General features: G+C 41.0%; 2 long non-coding RNA genes across 2 annotated transcripts; both read right to left on the reverse strand.

Annotated features, from left to right (window-relative positions):
• Positions 1 to 6,251: 6,251 nt before the first annotated feature.
• LOC130206708 (uncharacterized) lies at positions 6,252 to 7,017 on the reverse strand. Its single transcript, XR_008834156.1, has 3 exons — positions 6,938 to 7,017; positions 6,429 to 6,844; positions 6,252 to 6,331 (listed from the first exon to the last, which is right to left on the reverse strand). It is a non-coding gene; the product is annotated as an uncharacterized LOC130206708 (long non-coding RNA).
• A 120-nt stretch (positions 7,018 to 7,137) lies between these two features.
• On the reverse strand, positions 7,138 to 7,645 carry LOC130205954 (uncharacterized). The gene is made up of 3 exons (XR_008834007.1): positions 7,499 to 7,645; positions 7,310 to 7,401; positions 7,138 to 7,218 (listed from the first exon to the last, which is right to left on the reverse strand). It is a non-coding gene; the product is annotated as an uncharacterized LOC130205954 (long non-coding RNA).
• Between the last annotated feature and the right edge of the window lie 19,711 nt (positions 7,646 to 27,356).

Raw genomic sequence — 27,356 nt, forward strand, 5'->3', positions numbered from 1 at the left:
GATTAGAGTATGACTCCAATGTTCAGTTTGTTTAGCTCTGAGGTTATGTCAGGGTTTATGACCGAAGCGAGATATTGATTTGTGCTGGCACAGGATTTCTTCTGCCACAGTATGTACATATATTTAATTTGTTACAGCATAGAAGGACCTTATTTGGACAAACGACCAATGCGGAAGTTGTGGTGTACGCTGGGGCTTTAATTACATACCCCTAGGGTAGAATTATACTGGTTTGTAGCATTCTTCATTTCCAAGAATAACGACATAGTTTGTAAATAGTCTAAAACCCACTTTGACCTTGTCAGATTACTGCTACCAAGGTAGAACAATTTACCCTCAATAAACATGTAATTAATCAACAGGTTCCATGAACAAAAACACCAATATGAAATGTGACTTGAAACCAGATGTACTGTACATGATGTTGAACAATCGCAATAATAACAACACATCCAAGTTTGTCAGATTTTACTTTAAATTGACATTTGTATTACTCTCTAACAGAACTTTTAATGTTAATAATGATATGTTTGGGACATCTATGACGTGGTTCCACCTATACAACGGTTCAGTATGTGGGTCTGACTGCAGTGACAAATCAATGGTTTAATAACCAACGAAGAAAACTAAGTCGAGCACATATTGAATATCATACACAAAGAAATACCAACCAATAACACTAACAGTCAAAACAAGACACATCCCTCGTTAGAGCCAACGTGAACCAGACCAGCAGTGAGCAGACCCTGATGGACCCTCCTTTGATGTGTTTGTGGCACCATTGTCCGAGTAACTTTGTCAACGTGGGTTCAAGGAGAATAATGTGACCATTTGGATTATAAGTAATGAAAATGTGTGAATACATGTGTGAGATGCAACATGACATTGAACAGTTTTTGAAGGGGAATCCAGACAACAGACCGAAATGGTGTATTGTTGACAGTACAATTTAAAAGTTCTGAGTAATAAAGCTCTCAAAGTTGGATTCTTGCTATGCATGGTATCCAGGGTTTTTAACTTATCTGCTTTTTCTATGTTTTCAACAAGGGTTGTTTTTCCATTGGTCTCCTTCATTGCCATATGCTGTTTTAAATGACTTTCAAAAGGGGCTGTGAGCTGCAGTGTCCAGCCTGTGGGGGCCACTAATCCAGCCTCAGTTCAAGGTGACTCAAAATTAAAGCCTTTTATGACTCATAAAGTGAAGGAAAAAAAAAAAACAGGAACCTTGGAACAGTGTCTGTTTCTTTAATATGCCCTACATTGAAATCAACTTTTACTCTGAATGTGTGCTTGCATCATGTGGAGGTTACCCAATTTTCTATGAATTCTTTACTTGTAAATACCATTTACGTCCAAATGCAAAGTTCAAGCTCTAACATTTGGAAAGTGTAATATTATTGTGAGCATGTGAGCAAAGCATCGACAAAGTCTCTCACTAGTTGAGGGACCTGTAACCCAAATATCAAAATGTCTTTTTAGATGCATTTAACCCTTGTGTTGCCTTCGGGTCAATTTGACCCGATTAAATGTTTCACCGTCCTGTCGCCTTCGGGTCAATATGACCCGATTCAATGTTTAACCCTCCTGTTACCTTTATATTTACTTACATATTTTACCCTTGAGGTCAATATGACCCCAGCTATTAAAATCTCCAGAAAATTATTAGAATTAATATTGTTTTCCAAGTTTAAGTGTGAGGTACTTTATGTTTGTTTGTTGACTTCCGAAAGAACACCGACATTAAACATTGAATCGGGTCAAATTGACCCGAAGGCGACAGGAGGGTTAAATATTGAATCGGGTCAAAATGACCCGAAGGCAACACAAGGGTTAAGGGCCAGATCAGCCAAATCCAATGAGTATGCTGAGGCCACCTATGCACGTCTAATTCAGTCGAGGTAGAGGTGAGAGTGTACAGCCGTGCGAGCAGCTCTGAGGATGTTCTGGTGCTCTGAGCTGCTGATTCACAATAACAATGCTACCATGCTGATACCAACAGGTTGAACGTTTACCATGCTCACCAAAGGTAGCGCAAGCCAAAGTTCAGTCGGACAGACACTCTTTCCACTCAGGTTCACTCATAAGCAGTCTCTTAGCCTTGCAGTGATTACTCCATCAGCTGATTGGGGGGCGGGCACAATGAATGAACCAATTAGAGGCAGCGCAGTTCTATAAGCCAATCACAGCGTCGTTGGCAATCTGTTAAATATGATCTCTTCTCTGCTGCTGTCAGTTGTACCCACCCCCCCCCCCCCCCCCCTTTGTAGATATCAGCATCATGACCCCTGGCTCATCCTAATTTAGGATGGAGTCCAATAACCCAAAAGACTTTGCACTATTTCAATATGCGATTGCAACACATTATTGTTAAACTTTAAATACCTGTCTCTCCTGATTGAACTTAGTTGAGCATGCCAACATAGTATGCCCTGGTGTATATTTGGAGGGTTTTTCTCCTATCAACCGTGACCAATTATTTTCAACGGTTTCTACTTCGAACACGTCTACCTGTCTCTTGGACCCCATCCCGACGAGGCTGCTTAAAGACGTTTTGCCTTTAATTGGCGGCTCTCTATTAGATATTATCAATGTGTCTCTGCTAACAGGCCACGTACCACACTCCTTCAAGGTGGCTGTTATTAAACCTCTCCTGAAGAAGCCCACTCTGGATCCAGAGGTATTGGCTAACTACAGACCGATCTCTAACCTCCCCTTCCTCTCCAAGATCCTTGAGAAAGTGGTGCAAATCAGTTGTGCGACTTTCTACATCATAATAGTTTATTTGAGAAATTTCAATCAGGATTTAGAAAACACCACAGCACCGAGACAGCACTGGTGAAAATTACAAATGACCTCTTAATGGCAGCAGATAAAGGACTCCTCTCTGTCCTGGTCTTGTTAGACCTTAGTGCTGCATTCGACACCATTGACCATGACATCCTGTTACAGAGACTGGAGCAGTCGATTGGCATTTCAGGCACGGCACTAATTTGGTTTAAATCCTATTTATCAGATCGATCTCAGTTTGTATTTGTAAACGATGGCCTCGATAACCACCAACGTTAATCACGGAGTTCCACAAGGTTCTGTGCTTGGACCAATTTTATTTACCTTATACATGCTTCCTTTGGGCAATATTATCAGGAAACACTCCATAAACTTTCATTGTTATGCAGATGACACTCAACTATATTTATCGATAAAACCAGAGGAGAGCAACCAACTCTGTAAAATTCAAGCATGTCTTAAAGACATAAAAACATGGATGACCTGCAACTTCTTGATGTTAAACTCAGACAAAACCGAAGTAATTTTAATCGGCCCTGAGCACCTCAGAGATCAATTATCTGGTGATGTGGATTCTGTAGACGGCATTGCCCTGGCATCCAACACCACTGTAAAGAATCTTGGCGTTATCTTTGATCGGGACTTGTCCTTTAACTCCACGTAAAGCAAATCTCAAGGACTGCATTCTTTCATCTACGTAATATTTCAAAATCAGGCACATCTTGTCTCAAAAGATGCAGAAAAATTGGTTCACGTTAGTTACTTGAGACTGGATTACTGCAACTCCTTATTAGCAGGCTGCTCTAATAAATCTCTTAGGTCCCACCAGTTGATCCAGAATGCTGCAGCTCGTGTTCTCACTAAAACTAAGAAAAGAGATCACATCACAGCTGCACTAGCTGCTCTGCACTGGCTCCCAGTAAAATCAAGAATCACTTTTAAAATTCTTCTCTTAACCTACAAAGCCTTGATTGGTGATGCTCCATCATATCTTAAGGAGCTTGTCGTACCATATTGCCCCACTAGAGAGCTCGCTCACTAAATGCGGGACTACTTGTAGTTCCTAGAGTCTTAAAAGTAGAATGGGAGCCAGAGCCTTTGGTTATCAAGCTCCTCTTTTATGGAACCAGCTTCCAATTTCAGTCCGGAGGCAGACACAGTCACCTCGTTTAAGAGTAGACTTAAGACCTTCCTCTTTGACAGAGCTTATAGTTAGGGCTGAATCAGGTTTGCCCTGGTCCAGCCTTGATATGCTGCTATAGGCTTATAGCTGCCGGGGACGTTTAGGATGCACTGAGTACCTATCTCCTCTTTTTCTCTCCTTAAGGATGAATTTTCATCTCTCAATCACACGTTACTAACTCTGCTTTCTCCCGAAGTCCTTGACTTAACGTCTCAGGGGGTCATCGGACCCTATGAGGCGGCATAGATCCTATCTGCCTGATGGATCGTCTGGGTCGTGGAATTCCTGCTCATGACTACGCCACTGTCCTGTTGAGACTCCGCCCTCCTCCTCCCCACCGCCATCTGCCTGATGGATCGTGGAGGTCTCCATCGTGGAATATGCCTACTATGAACTATTCATACACTCTGTCATATTCATTGAATGTATTTTAACTCTAAATCTGTCCTTCTGTACACATTACATCTATTGCATCTGTCCATCCTAGGAGAGGATCCTCCTCTGTTGCTCTCCTCCAGGTTTCTTCCTTTTTCCCCTGAAGGGTTATTTGGGAGTTTTTCCTGGTCCGATGTGAGGTTTTGGGGCAGGGATGTCTATGTGTACAGATTGTAAAGCACTCCGAGACAAATTTTTAATTTGTGAAATTGGGCTATACAAATAAACTGAATTGAAACTGAATTGAATTGAATAATTGGTAATGCATAGAGGTGGAACGTCACAGCTTTTTCAGTTCGGAAACACGATGTTGGGTTCAGTTATTGTCTTCTCTTTGGTACGCCCTGTCACACAAACTGTCCAAATAGTCTATTTATGTCTCCTGCTCGCACCAGTAGTCAGCAGTAGTACGCTTGTTGGCTGAGCGCGGTTAGTCGAGGTCAATGGACAACAATTGTTGTTGTGCCCACATTGTTCAACAGAAGTCGGGTACATCCGTGGCTGCACTTCACACATTTGATGTCGACTGCAACCCGTAAAAAAGTGTCGCTTAGCGCAACGAGACAAACACAAACTGGAGGCCGGCTGATGGAGTTCAGGCGGCCTCAGTCAGACTGAGTCAAAGCATTAACTGCTGTTGTAGAGTGTTTGAGATTGGATATATGTGACCACGCGCCATGGCAACAATAAAGACGTCAAAGGTCTGGAGCTGAGAGCCGACCCACCTGTTAGTCTGTCGTAACTGCACCAGCTGCAGATCAGGAATTATCTGTGATATTTATTTTTTAATTTGCTTTTCTTGTTGACAGTATGCTAGTATTTGACAGCCTTAACAATTAGAATGACGTCCAACAAAACCACTCTAAAGGTGCGTTCACACCAAAAGCGGAATTTTTTTTTCGCGTGACCGAATCCCATGAAAAGTCAATGTACAGACGTGTGTGGCTGCGATAGACGCGATATTTTCCCGGGTGGCGCGTTTGGGGCGACGCGATGTGGGCGACGCGTTTACAGCGGCGCGTTTTCAGCGGCACAATTTTAACCCCGAGTTCAAATATTTCTACTTTGAGGCGTCATCTCGCAACTCGGGCCAATCGGCTCTTGAGTTCCGCTCTCGTCGCGCTGGAAGCGGAAGTCTTTCAGACGTAACAGTAACTTCATCGGTGAAAGTGACCGAGCTGAGTGAGCCTACGGGTGATGTCATGAACCCAAACACGAGGGTGTTAGTGTGTGGGACGTCTACAACAAATATAAAGCAGAACTAGTGGTTAGTTATTCTGGTGGATGAAGGAAATGATAACGGTCTTTACGGAGACGAGACACGGAGATAAGCCCCGCCCCTCGTGCAGCGTCTCGACGCTTATGGTGAGAACACGGCGAATGGTACAGAGCACACTCACACCAGTAGACAGAGAGCATCGAAAAATATGTTGCATGAAAAGCAGACAGCTATATCTTAGTTTCAACAATAAGCTATTAAGTTGTAACTAAATATTAGTTTTCCCTCAAATATAACTTTATTTTCATTGTTCTAGTGATTGCAATTTTTAAAGGTCTGATGGAGCAATCTGGTTTACTTGAAAGTGATTGATATTTTCTTTATTCTAGTATTTATAAAAGCACAGATGAAGTCACAAAATGATGTGATTTACAAAAGATGTTTGAGAACCACTATTTAAGTGGTTGTGTCGTCGTAAGGAGACACAACCAAGGAGATAAAGAATGAGCGGAGGACAAAAAAACAAAGCATCAACTTTGACTTTGTAAATTTATATGAAATGGCTAAATTCACACTCAAAAACAAAAACAATGCCTTACCTGGTTAAGCCTGTATATCGTTACAAAGGTTTGATTCCTCGTGGGCTCTTTGCTGCAGATCATTCCCTCTCAATCCACTGTGTTTCCTGTCTCTCTCTCTCTCTACTTCTGTTGTCCAATAAAACACAAATGGCAAAAAAAAAAATTTAAAAATAAAAAAGATAAACCTGCTTGCTTTTGGCATATAAATGGATTAGAATCTTACCGTTTTCCTGCGTGTCATGAAAACCAGCACCTCAAGTTTGAATGCAATGTCTGAAAGGTGGCAAGGGCAAATTCATTAAATGTTACAAGATAAGAGTACATTGTCTTAATTACCTGTTCAAACTGCTCTTCTACTAATTTAAATATTTACATATATGTGCAATTTACTTACCTTAAAAGGAGATTCTTCTTAGAAATGCCACAAAACAACAAAAGCACTGAAACAAAGGCTTGAATTTTCCTTAGGGACAGCTTTATTAAATCAAATGCATGGCTAGTCAACAAGCTCTGCAAAGTCCCTCCTAGTAGCTTACCTACCTTGCTTATCTGAAAAGTTTGTTCTGGCAAGATATAACAAGTTTGTTTTTCTTGGTTTCAACTTTTGTGCCCTTCTCTGGATTGATCAGGAAGAAACACCTTTGTGAACACAATAATTCATAATCAAACACTATATACAGTCATTAGCTCTGAATGAGGAAATAAAAAAAATATATATATATATAACTTTACCTCTGAAGGAACTCAAGTTCACTGAAAGTTGCTTCTTGTTTTTCTTGGTTTCAACTTTTGTGCCCTTCTCTGGATTGATCAGGAAGAAACACCTTTGTGAACACAATAATTCATAATCAAACACAATATACAGTGATTAGCTCTAAATGAGGAAATTAAAAATATATATATATATATATATTACTTTACCTCTGAAGGAACTCAAGTTCACTGAAAGTTGCTTCTTATTTTTCTTGGTTTCAACTTTTGTGCCCTTCTCTGGATTGATCAGGAAGAAACACCTTTGTGAACACAATAATTCATAATCAAACACTACAGTGATTAGCTCTGAATGAGGAAATTAAAAATATATATATATATATATTACTTTACCTCTGAAGGAACTCAAGTTCACTGAAAGTTGCTTCTTGTTTTTCTTGGTTTCAACTTTTGTGCCCTTCTCTGGATTGATCAGGAAGAAACACCTTTGTGAACACAATAATTCATAATCAAACACTATATACAGTGATTAGCTCTAAATGAGGAAATAAATTAAAAATATATATATATATATTACTTTACCTCTGAAGGAACTCAAGTGTGGAGCCCAGAACCACAGGATAGTGGATATTGAAGCAGTAATAGCTTCCAAACATCAAACAGATGGCAGAAACAAAGTTTGGGATTTGGTCATTCACAACCTTGCCGTCTACACTTAGCATGAACTGCCTTGAGGCATAGCAGGAGGTTCCTACAAAGATACAGGTAGAAAATATTTAACAGTAAACCAGCCATTACCATTCCAAAATCGGTCATAAAAAGTGGTTCTTCCCCATCCAGTGGTATTTCCTCCATACAAGTGTAACAGATCCTCCAAGTTTGGGACTGTTCTGCTCCAAAATTGATGAGGTGGATCTTGACTAGCCAACAACACCATTCTGGGCTGGTAAAAGGCTTTGAAAAATAAATAACAATAACCGAATGAACAAATGTGTATTCTTCTAAACTTTTTTCAGCTCAAGATTGCTGGTCCATTTCATTTATTTTGGAGCAGACGAGTCAGTGTAAAGCTTCAGGAAAGAAGCTGACAGGTCTAACTTAAAGGATCTATTACACTCTTATGTAGAAGACAATACCACTGGATGGGGAAGAAACACAATTGCACTTCATAACAAGACTATGTATGTCATGCAATATTTCCTTATATTAGAGTAGAACTGAATCTCAACTTACCACGTTCAAGCTTTCCACTACTACTTCGTCTGCCAGACATGATTCTTCGACATAGTGGAAGAGGTTCTCCTCATTTTCATCAAAATAGGAGAGAAGAAGGTGCACCATGTCTTTCACGTCTTCTGAGCAGCCCTCCAACTGTCCTCTAAGAATTTTCAGCTTTGTGACAGCCTGCAAAACACGTTTGTACAAAGGTCTGTTTTCAACCAGCTTCAAAGCACTTAAACAAACAACGTGGTTCATTTCTATGAAGTTTGCAATGAAGCACATAACCCCTCTGTGTTTTAACCGACCTGCCACAGAAATTACAATTAAACATTTTCTTAGCCAACCTTTGGTAAACTAACGTTAGCTAGCTAATGTTCAATGCAGAAACCCATAACCTACATTACATCAACATTTTTGCAAGGGCGACGCAAAATTGTAGAAAACAAAGCCTCAAATTAAAATATAGCTGAGATAATTATGTAGGCATGTTACTTACTTCAAGAAGAAATGTAGCTTGGAGTCAGGCCGTTGTTCCAGCTATGCAGAGCGCGTAGAAATGGCGCTAAAATGACTTGAAAAGTTCAATCTCCAAACGTCATGTAGGCTACGTCGTGTTTTCTTCTTTTTTTTAACAGTCACTTATCTCTCTTTTTCTCTCCCCTCCCTCTTTCTCTCTGTCTGTCTCTCCCTCTTTCTATGTGTTTCTCTCTATCTCTCCACCTGTCTCCCTTTCCCCGTTCTCTCCTGAGATCTGCACCTGCAAGCATGGGTGGGGATGGGGTGAGATGCATTTAGGCTCTGCAAAAGTTTGTCAAATCAAGGAGAACTTAAGCAAGGGGTACAAGGTTACTCTCCACTGCTTTGAATGGGCAGACTAAATGGCAACTAGAACTTATTATTTTGTTTTGTTTGTTGGTTAATCTTAGTTCATGTTGAATGTTGAAACAGTGATGAAATGTCTTTCAAAAATCAAAGTGTTGCACTGTAACACGTTTCTCTAGTTTTCACAGTTATATTACTGTGTATACAAGTACGTAACATCAGCAAAAAAGTTAAAACATATTTCAACTGCTTCAGATTCATCAGAAAGTATCTGCCATTCAGTACAGCCCAGCTTTACATGCATGCCATGATATTCTCACACCTATCATACTGCATCACCTGGTCACAAGCCTCACAAACAACGATACAACCCATCAAAATTATGGACAAAAAACAATGAGGTGGCACCATTGTCAGATCTTGCAAAAACATTATGTTCAACTTTGAAAGCTTTTTAAGCGATACAAGATTAAAGCTTATTTTTGAAAGGCCAACATGGTCATGCTCCTTCCCTTCTTAAATAATTTGTTACAAGACACCAGAACACCAGCAGAGTGAACACACGGGCCTCAGGAAACGGGAACTGTTGTATTTCTATGTGCAAGACCTCATTTGGACAACAGTCTTCTCTGTTCAAGGAGAAAAACTATGGAACTGTCTACAGAATTGAAAATGCAGTTTTTATAGCAATATCTGCCATAGAGCCCATATGGCCGCCACAGTTTTCAACACAGTGCATCACAGTTACAATTCTAATGCAATGGTGATGTCCATATCAAATAAAGTCAAGTCAATCACAATACAGTCATTTCTTTCACCAGTATAAACATGAATCAGATTGAATTATCTTGCATTATTTCCAATAGAATTGTTAGTTTTTCCTATGACGCAGACACAGACCATATGTTCATATATCAATGGACACTTGCTTCTCTCAGAGTTGAACTTCCGAAAAGAGAAACACTTCAGGATGTATTTCCTCTTTTTAACTATGCATATCATCGCTTTTTTTCCTCCTATAAAATAGCATTGTGTGTTAAGTGTATCTCCGCAAAGTTTGACTTTGATTAAGTGAAGTTAAATATTTTTAGTAATTCGTTTAGTGCACATTTCGTGAACCGTAGGTTTTGGTCCGCTGAGAGCCAAAATGCCCTAACTTTCTTCCTGGACTTTGGAAGCCTGTGGTTCCACAACAGAGGGGCTCTGCTAAAGCAGATGCACCAATACATACCAAGCAAGTATTGTTTAATCCATAAGTAAGTCACATTTCAGTTTTTTCACACTGGAATGTGGTTGATATCTTGCTGAGGCTTTGTCTGACAGTGGTTTTGGCGAAATTGGCAGATTCCGTAGGTTGTCAGCTTTCCAAAAAAGTGCGCCAATCATGTGTAGCATCAAGCTAGGGTTATAAAAAATAATATTTACATAACTTGGGGAACTCTCAAGTCATTTTCGAGTCCTCTCGAGTCTTATTTATGGTTTATGTTAATATTTATGTTTGAATTGTATAATAAACATGTAAAATGGACGTATATGCTCTTGTAAGGCCAGGCTGTGCAGTTAGTATCTGTAGTGCATCTGTAGCTCTGGTATCGGTTCATGGGAGTACGAGGACTTGGGAGAGTGAGCAAGACGAATTCTGGGGCCCAGAAGCAGTCGTCTTCTCAAGGAAAGTTACTGTTAGCTGTATACATGACTTTCAGAGAGAAGTAGGGAGACACTTTTCTGCACCAGTAAGCGAGCGTTAGTGTTACTAATATTATCTTATCTGACGCTGTTGCCATGTATGTGTGTGTTGGTGCGCTAGCTCCCTTTAGATACGTTTTGTCAATCTTTTCTTTCTTGCTAGCTAACGCGTGTCTAACGTTACAAACGTGTGGCTAACGTTACTAACGTGTATCTAACTTTACTAACGTGTGACTAACGTTGTCATTGTAAAAAAGAGGAGACATTGGTATGTTCAGAAATGCCTTGAAAGCAGTGTTATTTTTTACAAAACAATGTTTCCAAAATAAAAAATACTCAGTAGAAAAGGCATCTCAGCCAAGACAGCCCAACAATGTCCAGTGCCTTCAGCATCTCAGGGTGGATCTCATCCACCCCAGGCGCCTTGCCACCTCTGCCAGGGATATGGCCTCCTTAAGGCCAACCGAAAGTCCTTCTCCATGCCCTCCTCGAACTCCTTCCATGACTGTGTTTTAGCATCTGTGACCACCACAGCTGTAGCCCTTCCGGCCTGCTGGTACTTTACAGAGCTGTGTTTCAGGAGACCCCTGGGCCAACCAGGCCCGAAAAGCCTCCTTCTTCAGCTTGACGGCTTCCCTCACCCCCGGTGTCCACCACCAGGTTCTCAGGTTGCCGCCAAAACAGGCACCTATGACCTTCTGGCCAAAGCTCCTAGCGGCTGGGTTCACAAATGAGGCTTTGAACATGGTCTACTCGGATTCAATGTCCCCATCCTCCCTCGGGAAGTGTGAGAAGTTCTTCCAAAGGTGAGAGTTGAAGACCTGCCGGACAGGATCGTCCGCCAGACATTCCTATTCACGAACAGGTCACCCAAGTGTCCAAGACATATGGCCACAGATCAGATGATACAATTACAAAGTCGATCATTGATCTCTGGCCTAAGGTGTTCTGGTACCAGGTACACTTATGATCCACCTTATATTCGAAAATGGTGTTCGTTATGGACAAGCCGTGGCGAGCACAGAAGTTCAATAGCGAGACACCACTCTGGTTAAGATCGGTCAAGCCTTCCTAGATATATTATGGTGTATTTCTATAATCTGTACAATGTTTAGTGCAATTAAAAGTTATAAACTGTATTTTGTACAATCAATAAATGTGAAAATTACAGAGCTGGCTGTTACAGTCATGATACGTTACATTTAGGTTGTCAGCACATTAATACGTACATTTAACAGTGACAGATTGTATTTTCTAAAAGTTCTGGATGTCAAAATGACAGTATTGATTGTTTTTCATATTACGGTGTATTACCGTTATCAGTACAATGTTTCGTGCAATTAACAGTGACAAACTGTATCTTTTACAAATAATAAATGCAAACAATACTGGTCTGGCTGTTAAATTCCTAATACGTTATATTTCCATTTGCAGCACAAAAGTCCGTACATTTAACAGTAACAAAATTTATTTTTAAAGAGTAATACATGCAAAAACTACGGTATTAATTGTTGTTCATATTACGGTATATTTCCGTGATCAGTACAATGTTTAGTGCAATTAAAAGTTATAAACTGTATTTTGTACAAACAATAAATGTGAAAATTACAAGGCTGGCTGTTACTTTCATAAAACCTTATAGCTCAGTTGTCAGCACAGTAGTCCGTACATTTAACAGTGACAGATTGTATTTTTTTAAAGTTATTAATGTAAAAATGACAGGATTGATTGTTTTTCATATTACGGTGTATTACCGTTATCAGTACAATGTTTAGTGCAATTAACAGTGACAAACTGTATCTTTTACAAATAATAAATGCAAACAATACAGGTCTGGCTGTTAAATTCCTAATACGTTATATTTCCATTTGCAGCACAAAAGTCCGTACATTTAACAGTAACAACATGTATTTTTAAAGAGTAAGATATGCAAAAACTACGGTATTAATTGTTGTTCATATTACGGTATATTTCCGTTATCAGTACAATGTTTAGTGCAATTAAAAGTTATAAACTGTATTTTGTACAAACAATAAATGTGAAAATTACAAGGCTGGCTGTTACTTTCATAAAACGTTATAGCTCAGTTGTCAGCACAGTAGTCCATACATTTAACAGTGACAGATTGTATTTTTTAAAAGTTATTAATGTAAAAATTACGGTATTGATTATTGTTCATAATACGGTGTATTTCTGTTATCAGTACAATGTTTAGTACAATTAACGGTGACAAAATGTATTTTTTACAAGAAATACATGCATAAATTACTGTTTGGGCTGATATATACATATACAGTGTTGCAATGTGATAGAAACGGAATATAACCTATTTTGAATTAACGGTCACTTACTGTTGTGATTTAACAGTTTTTCACTGTAAAATCTACGTTCTTTTTTTACAGTGTACGGGTGATATCATCAACCCAAAACACGAGGGCGTTAGTGTGTGGGACGTCGATAACAAGTATAAAGCAGAACTAGTGGTTAGTTATTCTGGTGGATGAAGGAGATGATAACGGTCTCTACGGAGACGAGACACGGAGATAAGCTCCGCCCCTCGCGGAGCGTCTCGACGATCATGGTGAGAACACGGCGAACGGTCGAGCGAGTAAACTCACGCGTTTTGGGCGACGCGGAAAATAGTTTGGCTTTTGGTGTGAACGCAGCTTTAGGGCGCGATCACACCAGACGCGAATTTTAAAAGCGCGGCCGCTCCAAAAATTGCCTTGGCAAAAACGTGCCGGACAAAACAGCGCGGTGCGCCTGAGGAGCGGATCTGCGTCCGCAACCAACCGTTGATTTAGGGTTCACAATATTTAGAAAGAAAAAGGATAGAGTACGGCGAATACCACCATCTATTCCGCGAATTGTGTCTCGATGACGAGCGCTTTCAGTTGCACTTTCGACCGAGCGGGAGTCAGTTGGAGTCGTGTTTCGATTTAGAATTATAAAGCTCTTCGTAATTAAATACCGCTAATATGAATGTCTCGTTGGGAAAACAGGAAGGAAAGCCCGCCTCTTGCTTGATCCGATTGGCTGCCTTGGTCGAGTGTGACATTGATGAGCGGTGTGCCTCCGCAGTTGAGAATATTTTAACTTTTTAAGCGCGCTTAAAAACCATGCCGCGCGGCATTTAAAAACCGCCTGAACGCCACGCCGTACCACAGGAAAACAATGGTTTTGCTAGCGACGCGGTTTTGAGTCATGTCTGGTGTGATGGAGCCCTGAAAGTACATTTTTAAAAGAGTATTCCTCCCTGCTAAACTAAAAACGTTCGCAATAAGCACAAATAACAGCGAAGGCTGACGTCAGTAGTTGTGCAGTTATTTGTACATAAACCAAAGTGGTGACATTTTGACCTGACGATGGTGCAAGGAGAGAGAGGTTATTACGCTTCATCCTCTGGGGATCATAAATGTCTGCACACAATGTAATGCCAGTCCATCCAATAGTTGTAGAGTGATGCTGTGCTAGCAACTGTCCAAATAAATAAAAAAAGAATAGCAAATATAATGTTAAGACAGGGGCAACAAATACAAAACATTCGTATTTGTTCAATATGACACAGTCACACACACTTTATTTATTTTTTGCTTTACACACTTTCTACAAACGCGTGTAGGTGTGTGTGTGTGTTACATGCAGCAGTGTCAGCGTAATGTGAGCTCTTGTCTTCCCTACGATGACATCGAACTGCGTTCTGTGTGTGTGTGTGTGAGACACACACCTGTCTGTCTGCTCAAAGCTCTGCCCGACTGATCTGGACTCCCTGGAGTGCACGCCCTGCTTTGATCACGTGTATTAGAGCTGACGATTCAACCCCACGACAGCCCGTTTGTTTCTCTGAGCTGACGACGGAACAAAGAGCACTTATCAGAGAACATGAACACGGAGGGGAAGAGAAAAGAAGATGAGGCGCCGAGATGCCGAGAGTTAAACCGTTACACTCCCGCAACGGTGAGGAAGCGGCTGTGTTGTAGCTGTTGCTGCTGTGTCTGATCTTTTAACCCTCCTGTTACCTTTCGGGTCAATTTGACCCCATTCAATGTTTAACGTCAGTGTTCTTTGGGGTCAATTTGACCCCAGGCTGTTTTTCACTGTGTCAAACATATAAGAAATATCAACTTTTTTATATATTTAAAGGGCTATTTAGGTAGTCAACAAACAAACATAAAGTACCTCACACTTAAACTTGGGAAACAATATTAATTCTAATAATTTTCTGGAGGTTTTAATTGCTGGGGTCAAATTGACCCCAAGGGTAAAAGATGTTAGTACATTTCAAGGTAACAGGAGGGTTAAAACAAACGTAACCGAAGGAGAAGCATTGACACGACTTCAATTTACGTGCAGTTGTTCGTATGAAGATCACACCGAGGCGTGCGGTGCCGTGACTCATAGTACATCACAACATTAAAACAAGTCCATGGAGCTCGGGAGCTCCATCAGAGTGGCGATGGGAGAATGTGTTCACTACAACTCTACGTCACTTTGTGCTGGAGGAACCTATTTTTGTTTTATGTCACAAAACAATCCCGGTAAATTCGCACCAAAGACACTCGCAATACAAAAAGGCTGTGAGAGCAGCATTTTACAACCCCTCTAAGAGATAATGATGCATTTGCCTGAAGGATTAGCCTGGCATCATTCGATAATTCTCTTTTTATCAACTAATACCATTAAAATACCTAAATCAACAAGCTCGTCCATCTTATTTTCCGACTCCGCCTCTGTCAATTACTCCACTGGTTTTTACTGAACATAGCATGTTTAAAAAGCGGTCGTTAATAAGAAGAGTATTTTTTTTTTTTAAGAGGATCAGTAATTTCCAATCCGACCTGTCAATTACCTTGTAGCCCCGCCCTAAAGCATACTCATAATATTCGGAATGAACATCATGCTGTAGTGGAAAAAAAAGTCAGAACAACCTGATGTCACCCAGTGCAACAGCGAGGCTCAGTGATGTGGTTTTTTAACAGCTATGGAGCTCTACGGCACAGAGGAAGAAGACATATCAGGCTTTGACACACGCAATACGAGTCACTGTTTCATATTTCGAGTAATAGATGAACACGTTTTTCTATTTGTGCCATTTTTCGGTCCACTACCCCCACACTAAACTGCAGCTTGATATTGGAACATGTCTCCAGAGCCTATATCTCTCTGTACGATTATATTGGATGCCAGTGTAGTCGAGCACGTTATACAGGAGCTTAACTTATATATCTTGTCTTTACTCTTTGAGCATGAAACATTTGTCAGTGTTTGTTATCCCACTCTGACAATCCTTTTTTTGACATTCGACAAGTTCGTCGTACATATTTTACGTCTTTGTGCAGTTGTGCTGTTTTGTAGCAACTCAATAAAATAATATATTTGTCAGCTAAATGACGTTAAACGATTCAATTCCAGTAAAACGTAATCCTGCCCGTTCCTCCTGGTCGTATTCTTGCAGCACCTGGTCTAAATATCCTTACGGTAGGTTAGAGCCCCGCCCATTGAATGTATATCTGACCAATACATTCGGTCTTGCGGTCCTTTTTTCCGCAGGTAGTGGTGGTTCCAACGTAATGTGGGCAACGTAATTTGTCTTGGATTGCATTTTTGTATCAACATTGTTGGCATTCTCTGAAAACATATTTAATTTGTATCCCACCAACATCTGCTTCTTTTGACTATGTTAACATGTGTATGTCATCTTAAGGCACCACCCACGTCTTTGAGTGACTACTTGTGCATCCTGGACGCCTGGTGGTTAAGATGCATACCACATCATTTATAATCCAGAACTCTGTGTCCATTGAATTTAGTGCAACGTTTTAATTTTAAAGGCTTGTGTGACCAGAGAGAATAATACAGCATGTGTCCAATAAGGTGGTATATGTATGACTTTTGAAACCTGCATTTTTTTTTTTTTTAAAGGAATAAATGACTTCACATTTCTTAACCAGTATTAAAGGTTATTGAATGGTTTTATCTTATTCTGATGTAAACTATGATATTGTTGTTGTTGGGATGGAGCACAGTTTTCTTTAACACTATACACATGTCATATTGCAGTCTGCCTACTACCAACTATTCATACTCTGTCATATTCTTTGAATGTGTTTTAACTCTAAATCTGTCCTTCTCATGACACATGACATCTATTGCCCCGTCCATCCTGGAGAGGGATCCTCCTCTGTTGCTCTCCTGAAGGTTTCTTCCCTTTTTTTTCCCAGTGAAGGGTTGTTTGAGAGTTTTTCCTGCTCCGATGTGAGGTCAAAGGTCAGGGATGTCTATATGCACAGATTGTAATTTGTGAAAATGGGCTATACAAATAAACTGAATTGAAATTGAATTGTTTAAATCGCCATACTCTAACCCTTGTCCCAAAACAGAGCTCTCTGTCCATCAGCCGTTATCTTTGGTTGTGGTTCAAAACATCCTCGACGGAGCGTGATGGTTCATTCCAGTGTATTTCAGTGTTTTGATGGCGTCCCAGAGGCAGTGCACTTGTCTGCTCCTTTTGTCTCTTCATCTTCAAACCAGCAGTGGGGCGCGTGACTCACACTGAAACGCTCACCGTCATCAATGCTAGCTTTTTCTATCCCAGCTCAACAACAACAGCGACGACAAAAACACTCGCACTGACGCGTACCTTTGGCACGCCAGGCTTTCAGCGTCCTCCATTCAGATGCAAATTCGACAGCGTGTCACACTGCAATTACACTCAGAGAAGCTCGTTAAGCGTGCGGCTCGGTACACCACGGCACAAAGAGCGCACGTCCTTCCACTGGAGCTGCTTTTGCATAGTAGATCTGTACTCGTCAGTGACGGTATTTTGTATTTTTTATTGTAAAAGTTAAAGACGGTATATTCTTACCTCTTGTTCAATTAACAAGGAAATAGATTTGCCCACGTTGTGTCAACACTTTATGAATTTCCACAAAGAACGGTGGAACTGGAGGATGGTTACTAATTTTGCAAATGGTTAAATATTGCTGCTTTACATATAAAATGTTCTAAATCACGATTACAAGACATGGTTTGATTAAATTCCCAGCCTCAACAAACCTGATATAACCCTGCACATTCTTACGAAACCGCAGTGGTTAGCTAGCTACCTTGATGTCGTGAATATGGAACTTTCAATAGCCGGAATACATGGTGCTAAAGAAATAACTATCTTATCCTGCTCCACATCTTTAAGCACAATTCAACAATATATGTAATTATAACATAATAAAATACATTCCCTTATATAATATCTGGAGATGTATGAGGGGGGTGGGGGGTGGGCGTCGCCAACAGTGGGAGGGGGGTAAATTAACAGTATTTATGTGTGTGTATGCATTAGGGTATGCATGTATGTGCATATATATATATATGTTAATGTGTGCAGGTTTTTGCATGTCTACCTGTATTTATATTTATATTCTTTTTTATTTATTTTGCATGTGCATATCTCAAAAAACAATAAAAGATTTGCTCACAAAAACAACAAAAACCAGACATAAAATAGATTATATGCACCTCAAGAATACTTTAAGGCCTACCAGCTATATGTTCAGCAAACATTAGTATCCAAAGCAAAACTTTCTGTGCTTCAAGATGCTTTAATCAAGATTTCTGACATTGTGCAGTTCTACATGTAAAGCTACATGAATAAATATCCACATGTTTGGAGTGTTTGCTTTGCTGTAATTTCCTCCGAGCGCTGACTAAACTTCTGTTGATCATCACGAAGCTCGTGACAATCAGGGGGCAACCGCCGGTTCTGAAAAGATAATATGCCTTAAGGCCTAAAAGAAAATGAGTTTTCTTTGATTTATTCCCGCTGTAAACATTGTTTATGGTCTTAAACTCTATTTTCGAGTCTTCTTCAAAACAATATCATGTTTATTTAGTAAATGATGGTCCATTTGGAGTCACATAGACTATAAAGCAAAGTATTCTTTAGGGCGGGGCTACCTTTTGATTGACAGGCTGCCATGGATTGTGGTTCTCTGGATCGAGGTCCACGGCTACTACTCATTATTTCGGTCGTGTTCATTGAATGTGTTGCAACTCTGTAACGCTGTTCATTCTGTACACATGGCATCTATTGCTTCTCTCCATCTGGGGAGAGGGATCCTCCTCTTTTCCTCCTCTGAAGGTTTCTTCCCCTTATTTCCCCAGTGAAAAGGTTTTTTTATGTTTTTTGGGGAGTTTTTCCTGATCCGATGTGAGGTCAAAGGTCAGGGGTGTTGTATGTGTACTGTAAAGCCCTCTGAGGCAAATTAGTAATGTGTGATTCTGGGCTATTCAAAATAAACTGAATTGAATTGAATCAGGGGGACTACATCCACTTACATGGTTGCAATTCAGGATTATTTTAAACACTGAATTATATAGGAAGGGTAGTTTTGTTATACGGCTATGTTATGCTTCAAAACATGTCCCTTGGTTATCATCATGTTCTTAATTTTGCAGTATTGAGTGTTCCTTCCCTGTTCTCTCTTTCACCGACACAGTAACGGTCATATCATCAGGTCAGCGCTCCATAGTTCTGAGTGACTGTATCTGCCTTGTGTAGTTTTGCGCTTTGATTTACACATTTCATTGTGCCTGTTGTAACACTTACCTGGCCCTCAGGGGCCAATCAGCTGGCCAGGCCATTGGGAATGATGGTGCATGATGTTAACGGTATAACAGACAAGCCAACTATGCAGTTCCCATCCGCTCTAATGTCTTTTAGCTTGTTGTTTTGGTTTTACCGCCCACAAATGCACCATTTGGTTTCCTCTCAATAACCTCATTGGCAATGGTGCCTAAATCCGCTAAAGGGACAGAAGTTGGTGGGAACCCAAACAGGAGAGTACATATTGGACCTGACATATTCTGTTCGTGAAAACGTTGAACACTTTTTAGACTACATCCCAAATGCATAACATATACAACATGTCACATTTCATGGAAAGCTTTTATTGAAATGAATTTACCCGCAGATGGAGAGAGGCTTGAGAATGCTCCCGAAAGATGGAGCAGACCATTTATTGAGGATCTTACAATGTCACAAACCACAGACCTCTCAGACTGATGAGAACACTCTATAGCCTTTAGCACTCTACATTGTGGAAGCTCATTCAAAGCTTGCCGAGCACCAATGTTGTGATAAATAGTGATGAAAATTGAAAAAAAAGGTCCCGAGTTCTCAACACTTTCATTTGTAGATTTGGAAAACAGCAGCCAGTGGCCACAGCAGAGGGGGAGGGGTCTAATGGGATGGCAGGAGGAGAGAGGGGGGTGGGGGGTGTAACTGGAGGCTGCACATGGGTCAAAAGGGAGTGGCAGAGTTGAGAGGGGAAAAGGAGGAGAGAGAGAGAGAGGCCGAGAGAGGAGAGGGAAAAGGAAAGGAAAAATCAATAACGTCATCAAACATGCATTGCACACTGAAATGACTCCTTAAGTCCCATCAGCAGAGCGAGTGGGAGGTGAAATGTAGTCGGGAACCTGCACGACGACTTCTATGTGTCCTTCAAAGGCAGTAACTCAATCACTGAGCTGACAGCGCACTGCGGGGACTCACGCCTCCTCTCGCCTCCTCTCGCCTCCTCGCTCCTCTCGCTTCTTCTTGAACTGTCTTCTCTCATTTAGAGTCTTTTAAATTGAATCGTGAATTGATCTAGCTCCATCATCAGGTATTAAACATCTTATTAAACACATTTTTTTAACATTATCTTTCTTGCACCCTGCTTTGTTCCCATACTTTAGTTTTTACTAGCGTCACCACAGATGTGTCAATAACTACGTTAACTAGCACTTGAAAATATGGCAATATTGTATTTTATACATATAAACAGCATATTCCATGTGGCTATTCCCAATTCTTTTTCAATGAAGACGTGGGAAATCCTGATATTATTCTAGTTTTTCAACATGTTTACAGTTCATTCTGAATTCAGTCTCAATATGGGATCTTACAGCTATTTGCGACGCACGTACTTTTTGCCTGTTTACAGTGTTGATGTCAGTTGCCGTGTATAGCCTAAAGACATTGCTTGAAGATCAGAGTTTTTTCAAAACTTGCATAACGGTGACACCGAGGGAACGCCACAGGAGCAACATGACACCGCTTTAAAAACACCAGAAATGTACGTTATTTAGTTGATGTGGCGGTAGGTATGGCTGGATGTCAATGTCCGTGGGATATTAATTTAATCAGCCATGTAAACAGCTTCGTGGAAATTTTGTTTTTCGGAATAAGACAAAAAAGCAGAATATCGTGTGCACGTAGACGTAGTCACTCAGTGCGTTTACATGATGGTATAATTCGAATCTTGCTTTAGTCGGACTATGCTATCTTTTGGGGGATCAGCTGTTATCCCAATATACATGGCAGTGAGTAATTCGAATCATTGGCCGAAAGCATGTCATATCCGATACGATAGGCGGCGCTGTTTTCATTACAACTCGTGGTGATACAGCCATTTCCGCTTGACCTCTTCACCACCACCACCAACAACAACAACAACATCAACATTTCGAGAAAGAACCATGAACTTTAGTATGTTCAACTCCTTCAATACATTAAGCATAAATTCTGTCTGCTCTTCGGTCCAGAGATGTGTGGTGGCTCTTGTGTTCTCCATAGCGTTGTTTGCAGCGCCGCCGCTCCCATAACGTGCACTACTCGCTGCGCATAGGGCACCAAGTCCTGAGGGGGCTCCACAAAATAGGCAACTAAAAAAATCCTCATAGTTATAATTATAATGCCGATATTATTTCAGTCTAGAAATATTAGGCGCCTTTTAGGCATGTATATCACAAAACAGGCAGAACAAGAGAGATGTTTAATCGCTCAGCACCCCCCGTTAACACTTCTCGGGTCGCATCGCTCTGCCGTGATGCGCGCCGACACATCCGCGTACACAGACCCTATCTCAGGGGGGCATCATGAGGAGTTATGCTTAGGGCACCAACATGGTTAGCAGCAGGACTGGTTATTTGTTTGTTTTCTGCCGGCCAGGCTGCCGGCAGTGACAACTTATCGTCTCTTTCGACTTCCGGGTCACGACATGGGAGGGAGGGAGGGAGGGAGGGAGGAGGGCGGCGGGATCTGGAGTATGCGCAAAGACGCAAAGTCCAGTTCCGAATCGAATTCAGAGTTACATGCCGAGAGAGTCGAATTATCAACTGGATCGGACCGAGCTATCCAGGGGTGTTAATCGGACCGAAGTCGGACCGCACATAGTCCGACTAAGGTGTTTACATGAAACGGATAATTCGATTTCAGTCCGACTAAGCCAATAATTCGATTGCATGTAAACGCACTGACAGATTCAAAATGATCAAAGGCTGAAAAACAAGCGAGCCAATCAGAGCTCAGTAGGCAGGGCTGTGAACGAAGATGTCATCTTCCTGTACTAGAGTGAAAAAAAAAATTGCAATAGCTAATATTGTGACATACGAGATGCACGGAATGACATGTTTTAAACTGTTGCAGTTTGTTTTAGAGGCTTTCCGCCTCTGTGGAAAAAACGACTGTTCACGGAAAAGTCCAAATGAAATGTTACGAGACCAGAGATATGAATGGATATTGTATTCTGCATTTCAAAAAATATTCGATTCTCAGGGATGATAATTTGGGCATTTCTGGCAAGGGTTTGAAAGGCTTTTTTGTGTTGGTTTAGTTTTTCCCCGCTAATGTCTATACTGGTTATTTTTTTCTGGTCATGTAATCCGCTGCTTTCTGTCATCCCTTGCTCGTTCTCTCATTCCCTCTCCATCTCGTTCCAGCCTCTCCACAGCTCTTGTCTCGAGTTAGCGTATTGCTTTGTGTCCAGAGGGCTGTCTGTTTGCTCGAAGGCCAAAGTCATCATTTCTGTTGGAACTGGGTCCTTGCCTCTGAGGTCGAGGGGGCCGGTGGCGGCGGCGGGCTCGTGGACGGCGCTTCACACAAGCGCTGAATACTGACAGGAAAGGGCCGTTTGAGGGTTCAGCGCCAAATGAGGTCGCAACGCCTGAGCCACTCAGCTGGCATTCAGACAGGCCCAGCTCTCATTCTTATTCAGCCCTCAGCTTTCAGTACAGGCTGCCATTGTTGACCAGCCTAATAGCTTTCTCACAGAGCCCATGGATACGTCTTTGATGAGTCAATAAAAACACTTTGCATTGCTGAATAAACCACGGCAAAATCCCATCAGGCGAGTGTTGTATCGCATTGTATCTTCTCTGCATGATGCTGCGCGTTCACCTTTCTCTCTGAATTATCTCCAGTACCCTCTGACATGCCTCTGAATAGCATACTGTGAATAATATAGAGGAGATAGAAACCGATAACAATGGTTTAGTCTCCATGAGATGGCTCCAATAAGATAATGTCCATTGTCTCCATCATTCACAACGTACAAGGTTAGGACTGTTAAATGTGTCCCGAGGTGGTTCAGGGGGAAGATAATTAGGTGTGTGAAATGGAAAGTTGTCATCTCTTTGGAAACATGAATATGAGCTGCAAATCACATGTGAGATCACGTGTGCAACGTTGTAATGTTGACTGTAAGATGACACCAGAGGAAAGCTCATTGAGAACCCAAAGGTATTGACATTATTAGAACGTATATCGACAGGTTTTTTAGCACATGACCAATGTGTATACAAAACGTGTGTTCCAGAAAACTCTTTTTGCGTTAGTACTGTCAACAATGTGAGTATAAAAACTACAAAATAGTACATTTTCAAAATGTTAGATTATCTAAACCACTTTATTTGGAGGTAAAACTGCAGATATGATGTATTTGTGTTTCAGTTTGTTTCGGTAATAATTTCAATAATTTCAATATTTGCCTTTGTTTTCTCTTTCTCGTACATTTGAACCAGGAGGTTCTCGGACAGTTTGTATTCCTTGTTCTGAATGGACTTCTTTTTTTTCTTTCTCCCCACATCAGCAACTCATTTACTGGGTACAATTTGATTGATATTGATAAAAATGATTGTCAAAATTTCAAATAACAAAGTTATATGCAAGAAATGTACCTGCAAAAAGCCTCTTGTCCACATGTGAACTAAAGACTTGGACCAACTGGTTTCCTAGACATCAAATTACAGTTTTACTGTTGCTTTTCTGTGGCTGTAGCTCAGTGGGGTAAGGGGATTGTCCTGCAACCCCAAGGTTGTCGGTTCGATCCCCGCTCTCCCCATTAGTTGCAAGTCAAAGTGTCCTTGAGCAAGGCACTGAACCCCCAGCTGCTTCCCGGGCGCATCACTGCAGCCCACTGCTCCTTAATAACTAAGGATGGGTTAAATGCAGAGAATACATTTCGTTGCATGTGTACCTGTACTCTGTGCAATGACAATAAATTGAATCCAATCCAATCCAAATCAGGCAAAGCAATAGTGAGCATCACACCAGCGATGTGACACATTGACAATAGTCTGAGCATTAGAGCTCAAGAGGCAGGAAGGCCTGATTAACTGGTAGGTTGGTCTGGAATGACAAAGGACAGACAATGGTGTCATTTAATACAGAAGGAGGCGGACGGAATAAGAGGCTGAAGATGTAAAAACACCATGAGTTACATCACAATAAACACCAGAAAAACAACAGAATCAGAAATAGTTCATTGATCCCCAGGAGGGAAATCTTGAGTTACACTTTAATCTTATATGAAAGCATGAAGATATCTAAGAAAACACCGACAGAAAGGACGAAGCAAAATATGCATAAAGCATTATGTAAATGATAGACATGATGCTGCACAACAAAAGATCACAATATATGCAGAGGATACAAGTAATTATTAAGAAATATGTGCAAATATTTACATTAAACACACAACCACAGCATACACAAGGAAATACAAAATGCTGAGAAGGTTCTCAGGGTTACATATAAATGCAAGAAGGGTATAATAAAAATAATTAAGTGAGAATATATCCTAAAATACAGTTTAGATGCAGCATTGTACAACGTTTTCTACATTTACTCATTATTGCACCTTACAGGTGAAATAAGTTCGAGGGCCAGTCTAATGACTCCCTCTCTATCGACGTCCTGTAGCTCTCTGTGGTGCATCTTGGTTGAATGATTCAACCACAATAGTCTCTCAGTTGTTGTTATCAAATTAGTCAAATGAGTTAGCAAAGCAGCCTCAGTGACAGGGTCAAATAATCTGACAAAGTACATATCCTGTTTAAATAGAGCTAGATCATCAAATACACTTCAATATAACAGCAAATAGAGGAAGCTCAGAGGAGCTAAATAGATTTAGCCCAAACCGAGCAGCGCAAGCACATTTTCTACTGCTCTCACCCGAAGCAAGTCAGGCTTTTTACTGCTGTCTTCATCAGGGATTTTATGCTTACAAAATGACCAGCTCAGCAAAGGACAACGATGGGAGACAGGGACAAAAGGAAAGGAGTGTGTGAGGGGGGGGGGGGGCAACATTGGAAAGGCAGTGAATGGGAATGTAGGCCTACAGCCTGACTGGTTGAACCATATTTGATAGGAAGATAAGTAGAGAGACGAAGAAACAGTTGTACACTCTGATACTGCCGCTGTATGTGACTGCATTCTTATTAAAAATGAAAAATTATTTCCCCTAACATTCTACTCACACGTATATGGTTATAGACATATAGTACATGAAAATCCTCAATAGGAATAGAGGAGAAAGACAAACATCTAAATCCTGTCACCATATCTAAATGATGTCCGAGTTAGAAATAGAAAACAGGTTTGAATATGTGATTATTAGCCAATGTGCCAAATGCTGGAATAGGACAGATAAAAACTAAAAAAGGATTCGTCCAAATATTTGGAAAGATTTATATATTGTCTTTCTTGCCAAGAGTTAAATGAACAAAAATGATCCCATCTTTATTTCTCGAAATATAAAACTAGCACCAGCATCCAGCTATCTTAGCTTAGCACTCAGACAAATAGCTAGCATGGCTATGTCCAAAGGTAACTAGCAGTAAGCATAGCAGCACCTGTGGAGCTAACTAAAGAACACTATATTCCTTGTTTCCTAGCCAGGACCATCAACCGAATGCATGTAACAATGTATTTGTGAGACCTGAATGGATAGTGAGGCTTTGGACATGAACTCTAGTCAGTCAGATGAGTTGTGGGGAGCTTTGTCAGGGGATCCGCTGTGGCGCCCAGTTACTTTGAATCTCCAAAACCCCAAAACCCAATCACTTGAGATGGGATTGAGCAGATCGTAGATCGTTGAGATCAGAGCGGGTCTAGCAGTGGTACGCTTTGGAGGACCGGCGGCCCATGATTTGGATGAGGTGTTCTAAGACACAGTTACGGAAGGCTGAGCTAGCAGCTCCGATTCTAAAGGAGTCTCCAGAGTAAACAAGCGTAGGTCGGCCTGATTGATTAGTTTTGGTAAGCTTTAAGCAAAAGGTCATGACTTTGTCTGAGAAATAAGATGAGTCAGATATGCAGGTGTGGCGGTGTCTTCATTTGTCTGCGGAGAAAACAATGGGACCATCCAGATCCCTCAAATTTCTCAGAATCACTTTTATCACAAAGGCATTCAAGGCTTCACTACCAACCAAAAAGATCAACTGCAATAGCCTTTTAAACTCAAATGTTTCCTCACCACAAGCTACACAAAACAGCAACCGGATGGACAGAAGCAATAGATGTCATGTGTACAGATGAATGGCGTTAGAGATACAACACATTCAATGAATACGACAGAAATGTATGACTAATGAGTAGTAGGCATGAACCCAGACCTCCGCAATCCATGAAACAGAAGGAGGAAGAGAGGAGGTGGGGGCATCAGCAGGACCATAGGAGGCAGGAGGTATCTCGAAAGAAGCCGGACCAATGTGGCCGGGCCCTTGAGGCTGGAGGCACAAAGAATGAGGCACATTGGGAAGGAGACCAGGCCAAGGGCTAGATGCAGGAAGCAAGGACAAGGAGGCAGGACCCAGGAGCCAGGACCGGCTTCAGACACAGCCAGGTCCAATGGACCCTCTGAGGCGAGAAGGCACAAAGACTACAATACAGTTCTCTATATTGGAGAGAACTGGTCTGTTATTCTGGTCACAAACCTGTAATCAGGAGTTTCCAGCTGAGCTCCCAGTACAACTTCAGATGCACTTTTTATTTTTCATGAAATTCCCTAACTGTCAACATATGTTTTTCCTTCATGTTTGTATTTCCTGGCTGGCTACTTTCCCTGTCTTTCTGATGGACGTCAGGGTTTCATCAAACTGCGTGCTGAGTTTGTCCGTCACCTGTCTGTCAGAAGTGATACTGCAGGTGATACCTCACACACCACTGATTCAGACTTCTGATAGAGTTGGCGGGGTGATGTATTTCCTACATCCAAACTTTGAAAAGTTGCACTGTTTAAGAGATAAGGAATATTTAAAAGGGCAATATTTGAATGCATGGTGTAACAGATGAAATCTGAAAGAGTAGTGTGTTTTTCTCTCTCTGTGTTCTGGCCTTTAAAATAAAAAATCACACTGATTGGCACGATGGAGGTATTTTAAGTAAAGGTCAAAGTTTTTACACAGTTATCTAATTCATTTCATCATTTTTGAAAGGCTAGGGTGTAAAGTTGAGGCTACGTGCCAGTCAACGAAAAAAGATGAAGACCACGTAAGCCCTGAAGGACAGAGGACTGAAATTACTCACTCAATGACACAGTAAACAGGCACCGGTTTGCTCAATGCTGAGTGAGTGTGGAACCTTTCCTAAGATGTACCGGATTCAGCAATA

Source organism: Pseudoliparis swirei, chromosome 16 (assembly GCF_029220125.1).
Source record: "Pseudoliparis swirei isolate HS2019 ecotype Mariana Trench chromosome 16, NWPU_hadal_v1, whole genome shotgun sequence".
NCBI classification, from domain to species: Eukaryota; Metazoa; Chordata; class Actinopteri; order Perciformes; family Liparidae; genus Pseudoliparis; species Pseudoliparis swirei.